Source organism: Ictidomys tridecemlineatus, chromosome 11, assembly GCF_052094955.1.
Source record: "Ictidomys tridecemlineatus isolate mIctTri1 chromosome 11, mIctTri1.hap1, whole genome shotgun sequence".
NCBI classification, from domain to species: Eukaryota; Metazoa; Chordata; class Mammalia; order Rodentia; family Sciuridae; genus Ictidomys; species Ictidomys tridecemlineatus.
The window spans coordinates 18800960-18821854 of NC_135487.1; the positions used below are offsets into that span (position 1 = coordinate 18800960).

Genomic DNA, 20895 nt, shown 5'->3' on the forward strand with positions numbered 1-20895 from the left:
TGCTATGCTCTCTTTCTTTTCCAGGTGATTAGCTAAGCCTCCTAAATCTGTCGCCCTCCCTATCTCCTTAGGCCTATCAACCTCTCTATGCCCCTGAGGCTACCAGACCTCCCAGCCCTCATTCCACTGGGCTATTTCCTCTCAGCCTGAGGCCATGCAGCTCATTCTCACCCCAAGGCCTTAGCCTATGCCTTCCTGCCTGGAATGCTCTGGCTCCCCATCTCCTTCAAGTCACCCAGTTCTCAAGACTCACCTCTTTCAAGAAGCCCTCCTTCAGTCTTCACCAGTCCCTACCCTGTACTCTGCCTTCTTTGCTAGGAAAGTCCACTTGGGGAGCCTGTGTCCCTCCCCACCCCTACCCCCCACCGCCTCAATGCAGGGGATCAAATCCAGGGCTTTGTGTATGTTAAACAAGTGCTCTACCATCAAGCAACATCCCCAGCCCTAATTGTTTCCCAAGTTTGAGGTCTTGCCCACCTCTGTCTTTTCCTTCCTACTCCCTCTGTCCCTCTCCAGGCCAGGTCTGATGAATGGCCTCACCCACACCCCTTCTCTTAATCTGGTTTAAAGAACATGGCTGCAATCTTACTGCTACTATGTTTCTTTGGAGAGTTACTATACCTCTCAGAATCTATATCATCATCTGCAAAATGGTTATACAAGTACATGTGACACTGATTAAATACTCAATAAATAACAGCCCCCATCATGTGCACACCTGTAATCCCAGTGACTTGGGAGGCTAGGCAGGAGGATCACAGGTTCAAGGCCTGCCTGGACAATTCAGTGAGACTGTCTGGGGGCAGGGGGGAAGGACTGTGGATGTAGCTCAGTGGTACAATACTCCTTGATTCAGTCTCTACTACTGCAAAAAATATATAAATCAACAAAAACCTCAGTCTCCATTCCTCCTTTCTGTACAGTCCCTTCCTCTTTCCAGATGAAGATAATAAGGTTGCAAACATGACTGACTTTTACATGCAGTGACTGGATGCATCTCTGGCACCCACCAGGTGCTCAATATACTTGTTGGATAATTTAATCTTTACCAGACCCTATGGGGTGGGGAGAACTAGAACTACTATTATATCTATTTTACAGACAAAGAAATCAAGGCTGAGGGAGGGAAAGCCATTTGCCATGGTTGGGATTTAAATCCAAAGCTGGGTCTGCCATTGACCTTTCCCTCCTCATTATCCCCACCCTGATCTGCTCTGATGCCAACCCCAGCCGCAGGGTGCTTGCTTTCTCCAGGTTTTGGGTTTTAGGTTCTAGATGTACACTCACTAGGCTTCTGCTTCAGAGCTCAGGCCCTCCATGTCATCTCATGTGAGCCTCCCCAAACACTGTGGCATCGGTGCCATGATTATTTCCCCAACTGTATCATGTATTTTGTGATTTTTTTCATGATTTCCCCCCCATTACCTTATACAACCATTGAGAACTATTCCCACACAGCCGTCTTATTTTTCCAGCTAGACGGCAAGCTCTCTGAAGGCAGCCCTTCTGTGTGCCCCCACCAGGGTCCAGCACTCTAGCAGGGTGGACTATTCCCCACAGGTCCTAACTGCTGATCTGCAGCCTCCTGCCACATCCTGATGCTCGGCCTATTTCCCCCACAACAGGTCTTGATTTGTGGGTTCTCTACCCCTTCAAACAAACATACAGCTGGTAAGGATAGGGTTGGGTCTGCCCTAGATCTAGACTGGAGTTTCCCCAAAGATGCCTTATGTCAGCCCAGTGAGATGGCGCACGCCTGTAGTCCCAGCGGCTCAGGAGGCTGAGACAGAAGAATTGTGAGTTCAAAGCCAGCCTTAGCAACAGCGAAATGCTAAGCAACTCAGAGAGACAAAATACGGCTGGGGATGTGGCTCAGTGACTGAGTGCCCCTGAGTTCACTCCCTGGTACCAGGAAAAAAAAAAAAAAAAGGTGATTTATCCCTGGGAATTCAGCACTCCCATCCCTAGAGCATCAAGGGAATGGGGATAGCACCGTGGTTCAGAAGAGAACTCTGGATCCCAAATTCAAAGGTACTGGTTCTGTGTGGCCTTGACCCAGTCACTTAACCTTTCTAAACCTCAGTTCTCTGACATAGTCCTCCCTCCCTCCCTATCCATGGGGGGAATATTCCAAGATCTCCAGGGGATGTGGAAACTGCAGATAATACCAAACCCTATAGATAAGTTTTATTCCTATACACATACACCTACACATACACCTATGGCAGTTTCATTTATAAATTAGGCACAGTAAGAAATTAACAACTAGCAATAAACAGAACAATCATAATACACTATAATAAAAATTATTTAAAATTCACAAATGTTTATTTCTGAAAGCTTCCAGTTAATATTTTTTGACTGCAGTTGACCACAGTTAACTAAATTGTAGAAAGTGAAACAGAGGATGAGGGGGCTGGTGTATAAAATAAGGACAACAACAATAGGGATATGATGGTGATTAAGCGAGCATTTATAAAATTAGAAGAGTGCTGGGACATAGTAAATGCTATGTAAATGTTTGTTAAATAACTAAAAGTCAAAGCTAGGGGGCGTGGCTCAGTGGTAAGAACATGTGCTTAGCTTGCAGAGGTCTTGGGTTCAATTTCTACCACCAAAACCAAAACCAAACAAGCACATAATAAATAAAAGTTGGGCCCCACCTAGCCAGGGAAAGATCCCTGAGGTCAGGTACAGTGCAAGTGACAAAGCAAACCCCAGTTCCAGACAACTAAAGATACTCAGGAAAACAGAGATGGCAGAGACCTTCACCCCTTCAGGAAACCCCTTGTGGCAGGGAACTACATCCCAAGCCACATCCTCCAGAGCCAGAAGACCCCATTTCCTAGCTTCCTCAGACTCTGACCTAATCCCCCCACCCTAAACTCTCCCCAAGCTACTTCCCCTCTCCTCCCTCTTTTCATATAGTCAGGTTGATTATGGATGAAATCCAGGCCCTACTTCTCTGGATTGCTGTGTGACCTTGGGCAAGTCCCTTAGCCTAGCTGAGCTTCAAGTTCATCACTTCAACAAAGGAATAATCCCACCTCTCAACCGGATATGTCCTAGGGATTAACTATGAACTGAAATCATGCCCATGGATGTATCCACAGCTATTAGGACACACTAATGTCCCTTTAACCTGAATGCATAGATGGGCATGCTGTATGGTCACCAGGGTAGGGAAGGTGACTTCTAGTAAACCCACACATACCCCCAAAATGTCCCCAATGGCCCCTAAGCACCACCCAAGGCAAGTTCTTTAACCTCACGGTGACATTAAAATCAGTTTATCTGAGAGTCTTATGTCACTCTTCTCATGGCCCTGGTTACTACTGCTGAGGCCCGGAAGCAGACCTGGGAGAGAAAAGAGAGGGATGGGAGGGGCTACAAGTGCTGGGGGAGGAGAGAGCCCCTCTGGGAGAAAAGTGGGTGGAGCGGTAAAGGACAGGCCCCCACAGCTTCCTCCCACCACAGCTAACCCAGCAGTCACCTGGCCTGGCTTCCCACCCCTCCAAAAAGGAAGAGGAGCCCGCAGCCACATGTTAGGATAGGCGATTACCTCTGTTAATTAATTAAAATAAATAGCAAATTAAATACAGCAAAATTAAAATAGCACAGGAAATTAATTCTCTACCAGCCCCACCTCACAGGTGAGATGCTTACAGGGCCCCTCACATCCAGGATCCACGGCAGCTGGGGGCTCGCTAGAACCTGCCTTGCACAACTCCCAGCAACCCCAAATATCCTGGGCAGAACCCAGCTACCCACAGGCATTCATTAGGCTCTGCCATCCTGAGTTAGCCTCCTGGCTTCTTATTCCCGGGGGACACCAATGGGTCAAATTCCTGAATCTAAGCCCTGCTCCCTGAGCAGTAGACAGAAAGGGTCTTGACACCCTCTGAGCTAGGGACTGGACACTGTGCCCTCTGGGCCCATGGCCCATATCCATTGCCACATGGGTCAGGGTAGGAGGAAAGAAGGACATAGGCCTTCTCTTCTGGGTCTCCTCGGGGGCTGAGAGTCTGATTCTGGAAACATGCTTCCATTCTGTACAAGCTCTGGCCCCTCTTGCAGGGTGCCCCAAATCCATTTCTGGAGACTCCTCACTTTGCTCAGAATGCTCAGGAAGAAAGCACTGCTGGGGTCAGGAATCCAAGGCCAGAGATGCCCACCCAAGCTGGCCAGGTCAGCCCCTAGGACACGATGCCAGGGTTCCCTCCTACGTAAGACTAATCCGCTCATCGCGATGGGGAAACTGAGGCCAGGGAGAGCAAGAGACAGAGCCTAAAATAGAATCTCAGTGGTTCTCAATGGACGTTTGAGTATAGCTCAGCTCCATGCTGACCACGCCCCCTCAGCCTGGCCTCAAGGCCTCTATAAATCCCAGCCCCCAAAACTCTTCCTCCCAGTGTCCTACTGGAGAGTGAAGGAGACTCTGTTTCTACCCTTGGGCTATTGGTCAGAGTCCACTCTCCCTGAAGCACCTTCGCAACCTTTGCCTGGTGAAATTCTCCCAGCCAGCTCAACACTTCAACACTAGTTTCTTCAGGAACCACCTAGAACCTTGAGAGGTGCTGCCTCACTTCCTTTAACCTCCTGGATGTTTCATTCACCACCTCCTGGGGCCCTCTCCACTCTCTTCATGATGCAGGTGTCATGAAGAAAACTGGCAGAGTATCCAGCACTCAGTAGGTGCTGAGTAAATCTCCAGATCTAATGTCCCCCACATCCAAATGGTACCTGACAAATGGTTATCAGCTATCCTTTATTGAACATCTACTGCAAACCTAGCACCTGCACTGTCCCATCCTCATATGATGGACCTTGCTCATGGAAGTATGTGTCTTTCCTGAAGTCACACATCTCTGGAGCTGGAACTACACTGGTCTCTGCCCCTACAAATCATCCTACATGCCCCTCTAGATTAAACCATCATCATCTCCCACATGTACTATTTAAACCGCCCAACTAGCCTCTCTGCCTCCAGTCTGTCTTGGTCCTGGCTCTTGGTCCTGTCATTAAATACTTCCTCTGATTCCTGGTGACCCACTGGACAAACCACAAACCCAAGTATGGCACCTGAACCCTGTGACATCTGCCTTCTACACTTTTTGCAGCATCTCCTCTGATGTCTGACCAGCACTACATTCTCCCAGCACAGCATACTTTAATTCACTTTCACATTTTGCATATGCTGTTCCCTGTACCTGGAACACCCTTCCCAAATTTTTCCTATGAAAGCCAAGATCAAGGGTTCCCTTCCAATCTAGTTAGAAGAGAGAAGCAACAACCAGGCTGGTCACAAAACAGACTCTATGAAGGAAGGGTCTATGTCTATCTTGGTCACCATGGTCTCCCCAGGGCTTCACCCATAAACAGTGTTCAATCAGGATTTGTTGAATAAATGAATGCTCCACATACACTTGTTAACCAAACCGAGAAAGGACAAAAAAAATATAAGGCCACCATATGCAGGGCCGGAGGTAGAGGAGGAGAGACTGAGACCAGGGAAGGCAAGGATGCTTGACTGTTGAAGAGCAGTGACAAATACCATCAGGGACTAATCTGCGGCAGAGCCACACTCTTGGCAGAGGGAGTGTTTGTGAGAGACAGAGGAAGGAAAGTGATGGGAGGCTCTGGAAGTGTGTGTGTGAGAGAGTGTGTGTGTGTGTGTGTGTGGTGTGCACGTGTGAGAGGGGTGAGGATGCATGTGAGGCAGTGTGTGTGTGTGTTGTAATTTGTGAATTAGTGTGTGAGAGGGCAGGGAGACAGGAGGGAGTGTGCCTGGGGGTCCGTGTGACACGCACAAGTGTACAAGTGAGGAAGGCTGTGTGCATGGAGGGGATCCGTGTGTGACAGTGACAGAGGTTATAGAATGACAGAGAAAGACAGGAAGAGGGCTGTTGTGAGCACGTACGGGGAAGACTGTGTGCTGTGCGGTCAATGGGGAAGCGAAGGGAAGGGAAGAAGTCTCAGGCTCTGCTGAGGGTGTGGCTGCTGTGGCCTTGGTCACAGGCCTGCGGCCAGAGGTAGGGCCTGGCCCTGGGCCCAGGGTGGGGGGCTCTAGCAGAGTAGAAGATTCCTCAGAGTCCTCCCTGGAGCCACAGGCACCAGATTACAATGTCCCCAGGCAGGGAGGTCGAAGAGGAGGCCCAGATGTGCATGCGCCTCTACATCTGTCCACAGTAAAACCTCTGGGCATTTATTTGTCTTTGTCTATGTCCGGGTGTGCACGCCTGTGCTTGTGTGAGCTCCGCCGGCTGTGTGTCTGCGCCTGTCTTTGTCTCTATATGTATCTGGGCCTTTGTCTCGGAGTGTGTGGCTGTTGGTCTGTGCCTGTCTGCATGGCTGTGTCTGGTTTTGTGTGTGTCTCAGTATGCCTGGGACTGAGGGGCACCATGTGCCCTTGACTCCATGCATGTCAAAGCAGTGGGTGCAAGCAAACCCTGGACTATTTGTTTGCATCTGTGGGTTTCTGTGACCTCAGTGTCTAAGTGTTTTTGAGGCAATGGGTCTAGATTCTGGTGCACTTAAGTGTGCTTGTGTCGCTGTGTGTAAGACCATGCTGTGTGCTACAGCACAGAAATGCTAGTCTGTGTCTGTGTGATGTGTGTTTGTGACACTGAGGATATGTGTGCGTCTCCACCTCTGTGAGTGTGTATATGTGTGTGCGTGTTGGGTGTGAGGGGTTTGTCACAGACTGGTGAGCAAGTTAATCTCAGACTCCGTGACACGTGGAATAAAATCACGCTCCCATAATGGGATCATTCGTCTTCCTGTCCAAGGAGGGAACCAACTCTTCACCCTCCGCCCTAGGGGAGCCAGTGGGGCCAGGGCCAGGCACCAGCCCCCACCCAGGCCCTCTTTGGGCCTCAGCGCCCCACTCCTGCCCCCCCACACACACTAGGCGCGTTTGGCCTCCAGAGTGCCCTGGTGCCCACTGTGGGCTGGGCAGGGCTCCAGGACATGTGACTGGGCCTTAGAGGCCAGTCCTGGGCCCCCCAGCCCCACCCACTGCTGAGGAGAGCCCTGCCCCAGATGAGAGGGGGGGTGCAGGAAGGAATCTTTGGGCCCCTCCTCCTCCCGGAGGGGAGGGATGAGCTGCAGGCCCTGCCGGGATTTTCCATCTCTCAGCAACAAGATTCCTGGTGAGCAGGCTGCAGGGTTTGGCAGGGCGCCTGCTGGAGACCCGCCCTCACCCGCCAGGATGCCTGGGTCCTGGGGCCAGGCAGCAACGGGTTCCCTGGGGAGCTGAGAGGGCCCCAGAACTCCAGCCTACTGTTGCGTGGGCCTGTGGGAAAGCTAGACCCTTTCAGGCTCCTGTCTTCCAACCAAAGATGGTTCCCCAGCCCCCTCACCCCCAGGCAAACCACCACCCTTCCTCTGGCCTCCCCCAAGCCTGGGTCTTTGCTTGAGAAAGTCTTCCCAAGCCAGCCACCCAGCACCACCCCTGCCTGACCTCAGCACACACCCAGCCTGGGTTCTAGACCTCACCTCCAGCTCACAAGGGCAGGGCTGTGCTCCTTTTCCTCCTCCAGGACTGGGGGGTTCTGAGGACAAGGCTGTGTGTCCTCCATCTGCTAAATCCTCTTGGCCTCAGTTCTTCAAGCCCGAGCTGAGAGGCACCAGAAGAGGATTTCCAAAGCTGGGGAAACTGAGACCATGCACCCTCTGCCCCACCTACCACAATAAATCAAGAGGCAAGATGCAGTAGTCTGGACACGCTGTCTTAATCTTTCCCAGCAACAGCAGCTGCATCTCTCTCCCATGGGTGCAATTGTAGGAGAGGGTGAGCCTCAGTTGGAGAGAGAGAGGGGAGTGGGCAGGTGGGTTCCCTCAACCCCCAGCACCTTGGATGAGCAGCTGGAGAGCAGGTTTGATAGGAGATTAAGTTTGAAGAGAAACAAGAAGCTCCAAGATTTATGAGCCTCATTTCTCCCTTAAATTCCCCTCCAAGCCCCCCAGCCCTAGCTGGTCCCTCCAGGGCTATGCTGTGGCCCCAGGCCAATGTCAAGGCCTTAACCCATCCATCAGCTGTTGCCAGGGAGTTTCCACCGCAACGGGTCCCAAAGGGAGGGGTTCAACTGACACTTGGGGCCCAGATCAATAGGAGGGGGCATGGCCCTAAAGAGTTAGCCAACAACCCCATACCCTCCCATGAGCGAGGGGCTCACCATCTCCAAGGAAGAAACTAGGCTGATGGGTGGGGCCCAGGAGGAGGTGGTGTCCCAACTCTGGGACCACACCCAGCCCCACCCTTTCAACAGGCCAAGAGACCTAGGATCCCAAGAGGCCCTACAGCTCACAGGGTGTGTGACCTTGGGCGGCTGCTGCTCCTCAGCCTCCCCACCACAGCACGCAGGAAGTGGCTCAGATATCCCAGGTGTCCCCTGTTCAGCTCATCCCCTCAGCACTAAGCCCTGCCCTCTCTCCAGTGCAGGGGTGTCACCAGAATCTGGGCCAGATGGGGTAGGGCTGTGGCAGCTAGCTGGAGGAATCCCTGTAGTCACCCAAGTCAGAGCTAAAGACCTTTAGTGATTACCCTCCCCCACACAATCTATTTTCCAGAAGAGTGAAACTGAGACTCTGAGCAAGGGTCAGGTCTACACCAAGACCTGCATCTTAGTGGTGGGCTGGCTATGAGGACAAGCTCTGGGGAGAGAAAGACCTGGATTAAAATCCCAGCGGCACCACTAACTTGTTATGTGAAGCCCCAGCCTTCTCTCAGCCTCCGATTGCTCATCTGTAAAATGGGATGATAGAGCCTCCTGCCTAGGACTGTTGAGTAGAAAGGAGAAAATGCATGTAAAGGGCTTGGCACAGTGCCCTACACACAGTGAGCGCCTGAACAAAGGCAGCCATCGTGACCGTGGCTGGTACTATATGAACATAAATCCAAGTGGCCAGGGGTGAAGGGAAGGAGGGGTCCTAACCTGGCTGGAGGATGAGACCAGCCTCATCCTTAAGCCAGGTCAGGACCCCCAGGACCTCAGCCCAGGAGGGCAGCCAAATTCCTTGAAGCCCCCCCAGCTGTCTCCCCTATTCGTTAAAGGCCTCTCATTAGTGAGCCTGGGCACCTGCCCCTCCATGCGTAATAAGCCTCATTAGTATCTTAGCCCCAAGCTCTGAGCCCAGAGTCTATGTGTGTGCACACGCATGAGGGTAGGGGGGCTGCAACAGGCCACCAGCCAGGAGACAGCATCCTCGCCAACCACACCCCCTGCCTGTCATCCGCAGAGCCTGTCACCACCCAGCTTGTCACCTGCCTGCCTCGCACCCGCACCACCTGTCACCCACCCAGGCTCATCACCCACCCAGCCCATCACCTGCACCACCTGTCACCCACCCAGCCTGTCACTGGAACCGCCTGACAGGCATCTGGGTGGGGGGACAGGAGCTGGGGAGGAGAAGACCACAGGGGTGTGGAGCTGGGGGCCCCAGAGACCCTGTGGGACCCCCACTTCAGCTCGGCATCCTGCAGTATTGCCATGGCAACCTCTCAGCCGCAACCACTTTCCCAAACATCCCCCGCCCTCCCCCCCCAGGCCCTGCTCTTAGCTGAGCTGAGGCAGAGAAGAGCCTGAGTGACAGCAGAATGGGGCAGGAAGGAGGGGGTTCATCAGCAGGCTGGCCTTGACCATCCTTCCGCCTTTGGACTCGTTTACTCCATCTGCAAAATGGAGGGGCCAGAATGGATAAAGTCCTTGTAGAGCAGGCCATCCCTCTTCAGCCGGGATTGGCTGAGTCAGCTGCCAGTTAACCTGTGAGGGCTGGGAGGTGGGACATAAGGACAGGAGTTTCTGGGTTCTTCCACACTCCTCTGCCCTGGCCCAGCCCAGAGAAGCTGAACCTCTGGCCCAAGCTCACACAGCAGAAAGGGAGGGGAGCAGGCTGGAAGGGAAAAGGGCTCTGCCACCAGACTGTTAGCTGGAGTGACCCAAGGTGACTGGGGGTTGACTTGGCGCCCCCTCCTAGCTGCATTATTTATAAAACCCAGAGCTTGGAGTTGAGCAATGGCTGTAGCACTGGCCCTCTAGGGGCCACAGTGGGATGGAGAAAACAAGGTGCCTCTGAGAGGCAGCCTGGGGTCCCTGGCTCCCTCCAAGCTGAGGTGGCAAAGGGGCAGCAGCTCTTCCTCCCCTCCCCGGCCCACCCTCTCTCCTCCACTCCTCCAGGCAGGCCGCGATAGGATTACTTCTGCATGACTGCCCGCTCCACAGGGTTCCAGAGACCCTCCTGCCTGCAGCAATCTTTAAAATTCCTCCAGCCCAACCTCTCTCCCTTTCTCCCCGCAGTGAATGCTCCAGAGTCTACCGCAGTGTGCCCACTGCTGCCGCGCTGCCGCCGCTGCCGCGCTACCGCTGCCGCCGCCGCCACCACCAAGCAGGCAGAGGCCCAGGTCCCTGGAGCCCATAGACAAAGATGGACCGGTCCTCAGAGTGGAGCCCCACATCCCTCTGGCCCTTGGTGGGGCACAGTGCCACAGTCCATGGCTCCAGCTAGGGTCAGGCACACCAGCTGCACCAAGGCGGGTGGGCGCTGGGTGCAAACCCACCTGGAGGGTCTTGGCATGCCTGCCCTTGTCCTCTACTGCTAGAACCTGGCCAGCCCACCTCTGCTCTGACCCCCTCCCTATTTCACCACCTATCCCAGCTACCCCCAGGGGTAAGCAGACAGCTGGGCCAAGCCAGCGCCTGTGGCTCCCCAAGGCACCAGAGGCAGGCAAGAGATCGATCCACTGAATTTTTTAAGGCCCTAATGGAACCTTCATCCCAGGACTTGCTGGACTGGGACACAGACAATGTCTTGGGGACCCCTCCTACTGCACAGCACTGCAGTTGCTTCCTCTTTCAGGTCTTGGGGGTCAGAGGAATCTTTCTATGAGCCTTCCCCCAGCAAGAGGCACAAGGGACCTCCAGAAAAGATATCGAGACTGGAGGGGGATGGGGGGGGGACGACGAGCAATACCAGAGCACCCCCACCCCATCTCCCCAGCCCAAATGCAGGCAGAAGCAGCTCAGCCTCTAAATCACTCCCCTCATGCTGCCCTCTGAGGCGGATTCTGTGCATCTGTAATTAGGGGGTGGAACAGATGGTGGAGATTCCGTTTAAAATCATGCATCTAGTAAAGTAACCTTCACTGTCGGAACTGACTCCCAGGGAGACCAAGCCCCACAGCCTGGACTGGGGTGGGGGGGCAGCACCTTCCCCATCCTTTCCCTGAAGCCCCAGCCCATGTCTCTCAGGTGAGCCAAGCGGGGAGGATCTGGAAAACACTTGAAAAGTGCAGGCTGGGTATAACTCCCCTTGGCCCCCACAGACATGCCAGAGCTCAGGCAGTGCTGGGTACTCAGAGTTCTTGGCTGAGAGACCAGCGTGACCAGGTGCCAAGGGGCCCTGCCCCACCCCCAAAGGGGCCCCAAGCCCCCAAGCCCAGGTCAGAGTGTTCATAGCATAGGGTCTTGGGGAGGGGGCAGCTTTGAACCAGATGTCCAGCCTCACTGTCCAGGAATGAAAGGCCTGGGGCAGCGAGGGGGTGGAGACAGCTCCCCAGGCAGAGGAGGCTCTGGGAAGTGGGGGAGGCTTGGGCAGCAGACAAGTGAGAGCAATGCGTGTGAAAGGCAAGGCCTTCTGGGGGGACGACTGGGAGGAGGATGTGCTGGAATGTGTGACTGGTGGGAGGCAGGGTATGTGACAGGGTGTTGTGGGGTGCAGGGGGAGCAGGAAGAGCTGCTTGTGAGCTCAAAAGGGTGAATGGGTCAGGGCTGTGACCAGCAGAGGCTGTGCGTGTTGTGGATAAGCATGGTGTCACATAAGGAGAGGTGTAGGGCTGTCCCCTGGCCCTTACGTTGAGCAAAGTCCTGGAGTCAGAGCTGGGCTATATCCAGGGAGTCTCTGGGACTTAGACAGGATCGCCTGTTGAGGTGTGGGGACCTGTAGGGAGTGTGTGTGCATGCATATGCATGCTGGGGAAGGTATTAGAAGCTGAGGGGACATTATCTATTTGGAGATACACTTAAAGTGAAGCCATGTGTCTATGAGGCAAATGTTGCTTCAGGGTCAGGGGTTCTTGTCTGGGTGGGTGTTGAAACCATGTGTGTGTTGGGGAGGGGAGGTAATTTGGAAAGAGTAGAGGACCTCATTGGAGTTGGGGGTCAGGTGCCAGGACATACCTGGGGAGATGTGTGTATACAGAGTGATGCTGGACCCGGGGGCCTGAATATGTGGGATAGTATCCTGTCTGTGTGGGTCCTGGATGTATCTGGGGAGCTGATACACTTGAGGTTATAGTAGAAGCTGTGTGTGTGTGTGTATGTGAGAGAGAGAGAGAGAGAGAAAAAAAAAAAAGAGATATTAGGGGTATGTTGAGGAGTTTGGTTGTGTCTGGGAAGGTGTGACTATTGGGGACAGCACCGTGGGGAGGAGTTGGGCAGGATCTGTTTGGAATAGGTTATTGTGACTTTAACCAGGCTGATGTGTTTGGGGACATGCTAGGGCTTGAGGGTGCTACAGGAGCTGCTATACTGGGACGGGGGACTATTTGGGGAGGCGCTGGAGGCTTTAAGAACCTCTGCACGTAGAAAGGAAGAATGGGTTCCTGATGTCAGAGAGGTGCTGGTGGCTCTGCAGTACACATGTGGGAGGGTACTGGGGCTGTAACTGGGTTCCTGATGTTTGGGGAAGTATAGCTATGTGGCAGGTATATGCTGGTTGTGTCTGGGGATGTGCGGAGGTTGTGTGTGAGAGGCAGTGACATATCAAGGAGGTGATCACATGTGGAGTGATTGTGTGTTTGTAGGTGTGTTTAGCAGTTGGCTTTGGAGGGGAGGGTGTATGTGGGCCAGCTGTATTTTTAAGTGGTGTTGGGGACTGCAGTTGGGTCCTGTGTTCAGAAAGGCATGGAGCTACAGAGTGAGGGTGGGTACCCTCTGGGGACATGAAGGGCAAAGGCCTGTGCTCAGGGGCCCATCTGGGGGCTGCCCACTATAACCCTCTGCTGTGGGGTGCCTATGTGGGGTGGGAGGGCTGCCAAGACAGGCAGTCCATCTGTCTGTGCCTGTGCCCAGGCCTGAGGAGCAGAGCTGCCTCCTCACTCCCTGGGGGGCGGCAACGGATCCCAGCCCACCCATCTGCCTTCAGATGGTCCAGGCAGGAGCCTCCACAAAGCTGCCTGGAGGGCATCGCTGTGTTTGAAGAGGCACAGGCTGGGGGTGGGGGAACTGCACAGCAAACAGTCCTCATGGAGGCTCCTTTGAAAACCACTGACGCCAGGCGAGAGGAAGAGGGAGGACAGGGGCGGGCATGTCTGTCCTTGTGTGTCTCTGTGGGTCAGTGCCCAACTGAGAGCACCGCAGCCCCTTCCCATGTGTTTGTGCTAATGGTCGTCCCTGTACGGGTAGCATCTGGGCTTTGGAAAACACCCTTCCAACCCAGGCAACAGGCTCACAGCCTCACACCTGCAGCTACACCCTCACACAGGCATGCTCCCTCCACTCACACACTAACACCCACACACCTCCACATCCGCATCCATACCTCTGCCCCTTCACACACGCAGCTCACCCCTGTCCTGTACCTTCATAGATGCACGCCCCATCACAGACACCCCACTCTGCAAATCCCATACAGCCACAGACCCATGTTACACAAATACCTATCACACAAACGAATATCCACACCTGACAAGCAGCTATGAGACACACACCCACATACTCCACACGCTCCCTACACACACCCATACCCAGTCTCACATGTGCTCGGTCTCTCTGCCACACACGACAGACTCACACGTGTACATGTTTGTATGCTCTTTCTCTCTCTCGCTCGCTCATACACACCCCCTCACCAACTCTCAGATAGCTCTTTCCTACTACCGACCCACCAGACCATCATCATCCAAGCCAGCCCTGCACCCTCTTAGAAGGACTCCCACTGACTGAGGGGGACTTCCTGTCTCCCACCCTGCCAGTGGGGCCAGAGTGGGAGTGCTCTCTGCTCAGGTGTGACTGTCACTGTATGTGTGAGCGTGTGACTGTGTGTGACAGCATGTTCTGAGAGCTCATGACAGAGCCTGTGTGTCACTACCTGGATAGGAAAGAAAGCACAGGTACATGTTTATGAGTTATGTTGTGAGATGTGCAATGAGTGAGGTTGGAAAGCTCCATGTCACAAAATATGTGTGTGTGTGTGTGTGTGTGTGTGTGCATGCATGTGTGCATGTGCGTGTGTGTGTGTGTGTGTAGACAGGTGTAAGTATAGGGGGTGCATTAATACAAGGAGCTATCCCCCACACTGAGTGGAGAGCATGAGGAGACATTTTTTGAGACCTGTAAATCTGTGCGTAGGGGTCGGAGCTAGGCAAGCTCTCTCCGCCAGCCCCCGGCTTCCAACAGAAGAGCAGGGAGGAAGGGGCTCTGCAAGGCTTCACTCTCTCCCTCTCTTTCTCCCTGACCTCTTTAGCAGCTGGAAACTGAGCCGGGGGTGGAAGGAATGGAGACTTGGCTGGCCTGGGGGTTTGGGGAGGGAAGAGGCAGAAAACACCTTCCAGATTCTCATCAAATCCCTGTTTGTGGTTTGTAGCCTCCAGTCTCTCCTCTCTCTCTCCCTTTCCCTCTCTCTTTTCTTCTCTCTCTCTCTCTCTCTCTCTCTCTCTCTCTCTGGGTTTTCCCCTTTCTTTATCTCTTCCTGTCCCTCAGCACCCCCCTCCCTCTCTCTCTTCAATCACCCTTTCTCCCTTCTTCTCTCTAAAGTCTGTTTCTCTCTCCTCAATCCTTCCATTTTTCTGAATCCTTTCTCTGCCAGCACCTCTGTCTGTCCGTCTCTCCCTGTCCCAGTCCATCTGTCCGTCTCTCTCAGTCTGTCTATGTGTGGGTGTCTCTGTCCATCTGTTCCACCACCCATCTGTCTGGCTGTCTGTGTTAGTCCTTCTAAGGGTGCCCACTCTCTCCCCAAGGCCCCCTCCTCCAGGTCAGCAAAGGCCTCTCCTGGCTCAGGGGGTGAAGAAGGGTGCAGAACTGCAGCTTCTGGAAGCTTCAGTAGCAGCTGGGCTGAACTGGGAGTTGGGGCCAGCCAGCTGCAGAAGCAGCCCCTCCCCTGGGCTCCCAGGCCAAGGACCCCAGAACAGAAAGAGGAGAGAAAACAGGGCCTCCCTGTAGTGGGGTGTGTGCATGGGTAGCCTGTGGGGGGCCTCACTCTACCCTCACTTCAACATTCACCCCAAGCCAGGCCCTACAGAAGTGGGCTCCTAAGTGCCCACCTTCCTCCTGCCCTAGCCAATGGAGAGATGCTGGGATCCAGGAGGGAGGGGTGGGGGAGGCCAGGCCTTGGGGAAGGAGGGGCTGGGAGCCAGTGCTTCCTGTCAGCTGGGCAGGAGGGGGGGCTCCTTCCCTCCAGGCAGTCCCTGGGGATCCCTCCTGCTCTGGTCCCAGCTCCAAGCATGAGGGGCTGTACAGGCAGTTCTCAGCCCCACAAGCCCATTCCCACCTCCCAGCTATCCACAGGGATGTGGGGAATCAGCAGTATCTCCCAGCAACGGCAGAGGTTCATTCTGGGGGTGTGGAGATCCTGGCTCAGTCCAGGCACTGGCCATTCTGAGAGGCCTCAAGCAGCCCACCCGCCATTGCCAAACCAACACAACACCCCCTCACCCCATACTCTCACACACGGCCAGTAGATCTCAGCTCCCCACCACCCACCAACCAATCCCCATGCCAGCTACTACTGTCAAGACATGAATTTCCAGGGTTCAACAGAGTCCTGCCTCTGAGACTCACACCCTACCTTGCCCTGGTGGCAGATCCAACAGTGCCCCCCCACCCCGCCGCACACAGCCAGCAGCTTAAGACCACATCCCTCCCAGGCTGCACTAATCCCCCCATTCCCTCTCCAAGAGCACAATGGGAAACTGAGGCCCAAAAGCAAGGGATGGGAAGACAACGCTGTCATCCTTCTGAGACCCTGGGATGGGATAAAAAAAATAAGGAATGAGGAAAGAAAGAGATGCTGCAGGGGCAGAATCTGGCTCCTTCCTGACCCACCTTGGGCAAAGTCCATACCAGCTGCACCCTCCACACTGCTCTATGGCTGGGCCAGGGCCAGGCTGCCTCCCTCCTTAGCTCTCCTTGCCCCTGGATGGGCCCCCTCCCTCTCCCCTGTTGGAGCAGCCCTCCCTGCCCTCTCCCTCCCAGCTCTGGCTCTCTCATCCTCAGCTCTTGGAAGCCTGACTCACTGTTTCCCCTCCTCTCCCTCCCTCCCTCCCTCTCCCGGCAGTGGCGCCTCCCCCTCCCCTGGGGGGGCTCTGGCCACAAGGGTGCTGCTCTCCCCAGGCTCCAGCCCCCCTCTGCACCCACGAGGCCCCCCGCAGCTGTTCCAGTTCTCTAGCCACAGTGTGACAGAGTGCAAGAGTCTGGTCCTAGCCTGGCCTTGCAGTGAATCTGTGACCCTGGATGAGTGGCTCCCTTGCTAGCCTTGGATTCCTCCCGTCAAACTGTCATGGTGGGTGTCCAGGTGAATGATGCCTCTGGCTTCTCTGGGGCCCTAATCTCCCCACTTTTATAACCCTAGTGCCTCCTAGCACAGGGTACCTGTCAACCTTAAGGTGCTGTACCTGTAAACCTGTAGGGTACTATACCTGCCTTTAGGACCCTGCCCAAGTCCCAAAAAGAGCTCAGCTCCGTTCCCAGACATTTGGGAATAGAGGAGAAATGCTATCCTGGGGCCCCAGGGCCTGGAGCATTAGCCAAGACCCCTGGAATCCCCCCTTTCTCCCTCCTCCTGTGGGATTCTTTCCTTCTCTTTTCCTCTACTCCCCACCTGTCCTCCTCCCTCTTCCCAGAGACATCTGCTTATCTTTCCGCCAAAAACAACCCCAGCGCTTGATCATGAGTGAGAGGCCCTCAGTGCTCCCTTGTTTCTGGCTACAGAGTACAGTGTAGTGAGATATGCCTAGGACCTGAGTCCCCTGGGCCTCACTGCCAGCCTGTGATGCCAGCACTTCTAGCCTGTTTTCTATCTTTCCCTCTCCCTCCCTCTCTCATCAATGGCTTCAGGCCCTCTTTTCACCAGCATGTGGCTGTCTGGGTCTCCTCTCCCCAATTCTCTCTTCCTGGGGGGCCCATCTGCTGGCATTAGCAACAGTGTTACCCTTGCTGCCTCCTACATTCCCCAGCTCCACCCATTCTGGCTTTGCTCCTCCCCCTTCTGTCCCAAGAGACTCAAGGGACCTAGAGACAGAGCTAGGCTCCATCCCATAATATTTTGCTTGACCTCACCCAGTCAGACCAGAAGGGCCTGGGCATCTGGTGCATAGGTATGGCACCCCTTGGTCTTGGGTGGCTGGCATTAGACAGAGACACAGTGCTCTTCATTTCAAAAAAAAAAAAAAAAAAAGTTGACCTGGGGGTGGGGGTAGGACCTAGGGGGAGAGAAAGGGAAAGTGAGGGAGGTCAGATTTGCCTGGAAGATGCCCCTGTCCAATGCTGAACACAGGCATAGAGGGAGTGGTTCAAAATCTGTTCTTCAGGCTGATTCAAGAATAAGCAATGTCCCTCTGGGGCTCTACAAGAACAGCCCCCCCCCCATGTCTTCTGCCAGGGGTAGTCTACCCCTCAAGTCTCCAGCACAGAGACAACACTCAGGTAAAGACCCATCTCTCAATCTTCTCTAGAATCCAAGTCCAGCCTCTCCATAGCATACCTCCACTTGGCTCTGTAGGGGGTTTCATAAGCCCAGCCAAGATCAAAGCATGTGGAGTGGGGGGGGGGACAAAGTCCCCCAGCTCAAGATCCTTCACCAAAGGCCCACCAAGGACTGGGGAGCAATGCAAAATAATCCTGGAACATTCCCTCACACATCAATGCTGAGAAGCTAAGCTGCCCATCTGCAGCACCTGGGGGTGTTGGGGGCTTCCTGCCCCTATGACCTTGTTCCAGACCCCCCAGTCCAGCAACCACAATAAACAGCAAGATCTTTTTCTTTATGACATCAAATTTCTCCAAGCCCAACAGCTCCTTCCATCACTACCTCAGCCATAGATCACATTAAAAACTCACAGAGGGCAACTTAAACACATCACATTTGTTTCTCTCTATATTATTTCAAAAGTAACGGCATTAAAAATGGATTTTACTACAGAAAATAAATATCAGCACGTGGGTCGGGAGCCCAGGCGGGGAGAGAGCCCACCAGGGGAATGTCCCTGAGGGTTTGGGCACAACTTAGGCACTGACCAGGGAGGTAGCTGAGTAGCCAAATTACACCCTGGGGTATGGGGGGGATCCTAGGGTGGGGGCAATGCTGGCTCACCTAAGCACCTGTCCTGATACCAGACCAAAAGGGACAAGAGTCACTGGTTTGGAATGTTGCCCATTGGTCCCCAAAGCACATGTCATCAATGGTTTATGCAACCTCTAAGGGTGGGAGCTCTGGGGCCAGAAGTTCACTAGTCTCTGGGGGTTACTCCAACTATTGACACAGCAGGAGAAAAAAATGAATTCAACTTACTATCCAGTTTGATTTTCCATTACTGTAAAAATAAATATACATCTGCTCAACGGAGGGAGATGGCAAGCAGCATGCACATGCCACCTGGGGGGTCCCTCCACAGCTACCACAACCAAGTCTGTCTGCCCCCACCCAGGCTGGAGGGGTGGACAGAGTGGTAATCGTTCAGTTACAGCCTCAGCTCACACAGCCACACACACCGGGCCACACGGAACAGGAACCAGCCAACAATAGAAACACCCCAAATGCCCCTGGCAGGACTCTGCCCAGGCCTGGGCGCATGCCCCCGCCCTGCCAGCGGCAACAGCAGCAGCGGGCAAAATGTGGCCACCCTGACCCGGAGGCAAAGCTTGTCCTTACACCCTGAGCTCAGCCCAGGGAGCTGGGGCCAAGTCCCGCCTGACACCAACTGGTCCGGCGGGAAACGCCTGCCCAGCCAGACAGGCACAGGCCCCCCAAGGGTCCCTCCTTGTACTCAGGGACCAGGCTGGTGCAGCCCAGCCCTGCCTCCCAGGGTGACGCCTGGGCCCAAATTCAGCTGGCCCTGCCAGTCAGGCACTGGTGCAGAACCGAGGGCACCAGGCTCAGCCCCTCCCAGCCCAGCCCCAGGGCCCTCAAGCTGGGAGGGAGGGGAGACTCCCCACCCCTCCACATCTGGCCCTGGCCCCCAGGGTCTGCGGTAGAGAATTCCCGCCCCCGCTTCTCTCTCTCCCTCCCGCTCTGTGCCCGCTGCCCGCCTCAGGGACAGCCCCAGCTCCCGCCTCCGGCCAGCAAGGCCCACATCCTTCCTCCCTGGGCTGGCCCCTTTGCCTGGCAGGAGGCTAGGGGGTCAGGCTGCTGGGGAACCCTCCCCACCCCCAGCTCCCATCAGTCCTCATCCCCAGCCCCCAAACTCTGGGTTGCTGTCCCTTTTCCTGTAGAACAGGAAACAAGGTTATTTCCTAGACTCAGAGCCAGCCCCCTGCCCCTCTGGCTCTGCCTGGGGACCCAGACCCAGAAAGAGAAGGCACCCTCAGCCAAAAAGCAGAGAGATTCAGCAATTCACCCCCATCTCCCGGCCTAGGGGGCTGACAGCTGTCACTCAGCACCCCACCCCCTGGGGAAGAGGGGGCCGATTCAATCAGAGCCCCAGAGGAAACGCATTGATAGGTGATTATTTATTTATTTATTTATGCAAAAGTGAGCCGACTTTGTTCGCCAGGTAACCGGGCACGCGGCCCAACCCCTATGGCCCCGGCCGCCCCCAAATCCCTCCTCCGCCCCACACCCCCTCCAGGTCATTAGGTCCCCGCCCCTCAACTCCCAGAGCGCCAGCGGAACCTTGGGATTTGGGGGTTGGAGGGGAGGGGCTCCTCCCTCCGCAGTCTCCCCGTTTCCCAGCTCCAATCCTAAAATCCAGCCTTGTTCTCCGCTCCCACGGTCCCCCTTCATCCCCCCCCCCACATTCTCAGCAAGCTGGAGAGCAAATTGCAGTTTTAAATCCAAAGGCGGAGGGAGGGGGAAGGAGGAGGGGGCGCGCGGCAGCGCACCTCGCCCCCAAGCCGGGGGAGCCGCGGGGCGGCCAGGAAACCCGAGAACCCCCCCTCCCAGCCCCCCCTCTCGTCCACCTCCCCCTCCCCCTTCCCGGCGCTGCCTGCCAGGCTTCGAGCCGAGCCCAGTCGAGCCGCGGGCCCCGGTGGAAACAAAGACCGATCGCACCGCGGGCACCGCAGCCACGGGGTCCGGCGGACCGGACCAGGGGGCGCGGGGGACCCCTCTGGTGCGCTGCACAAAAGAGCCGAGCCGGCCGGTCCCCAGCGGGGGTCTAGGGCTGGGGAGGAGGCGCCACTCACCGGAGTGCTGGGCTGCTGGCTCTGTGGGTCCGAGCCAGGCTAGGGGTTTGGGGGGCGTCTGTCTTCCGGCGGCGGCAGCGACGCGGGCGCCCGGCTGCTGGGGAGAGGAGTCGTGGAGGAGCCCTGAGCCGCCTGCCGTCGCTGACAGCATGGCTTGCGACTGGGCTCACATTCTCCGCCGCTAACTCTGCTGGACACGGCCCCCCGCTCCCGCGGCGCCCCCCCCACCTCAATCACTCCTTCGCTCTCAGTGCCCCCCTCACTCCCCCCGCCGCGCACACACTCTCACAGCCCTGGACACCCCCGCCCCCACCTCCCCAATTGCAAACCTGGGAGGGAACGCGCCCCGCGTAGTCCTCCTGCTCCAGCTCCTGCTCCTGCTCCTCCTCCTCCGCCCTCCTCCCTCCCGCTTTCTCTGGCTGTCTGTCTGTCTGTCTGCCTGTCTCTATTTCTCGCTCTCTCAGCCTTTCTCTGCTCTCCGAGCTGGGTGGGAAAAGGAAATGAGGACAGAAAGCAGACGCTGGCTTTGGGTGGTGGTAGCTGGATTCCCTCTCTCCCT

The 20895-nt window shown here is 55.3% G+C and overlaps 1 protein-coding gene across 11 annotated transcripts in view; it reads right to left on the reverse strand.

Annotated features, from left to right (window-relative positions):
- Positions 1-20895, reverse strand: part of Ahdc1 (AT-hook DNA binding motif containing 1) — a 66148-nt gene that overhangs the window by 44900 nt on the left and 353 nt on the right. For 3 of the 11 annotated variants that reach the window (XM_078025700.1, XM_078025702.1, XM_078025701.1), the window contains exons 2-3: positions 20666-20819; positions 20337-20430 (exon numbers count right to left, since the gene is read on the reverse strand). The exons of 1 other annotated variant lie outside the window; for it this stretch is intronic. The gene's annotated coding sequence lies outside the window, so the exon portion shown is untranslated. Of the gene's footprint in view, positions 1-7497; positions 7619-20336; positions 20434-20665; positions 20891-20895 lie in introns of those variants that run through there. 7 more of the 11 variants (XM_078025698.1, XM_078025705.1, XM_078025699.1 and 4 more) reach the window with 6 other exon arrangements.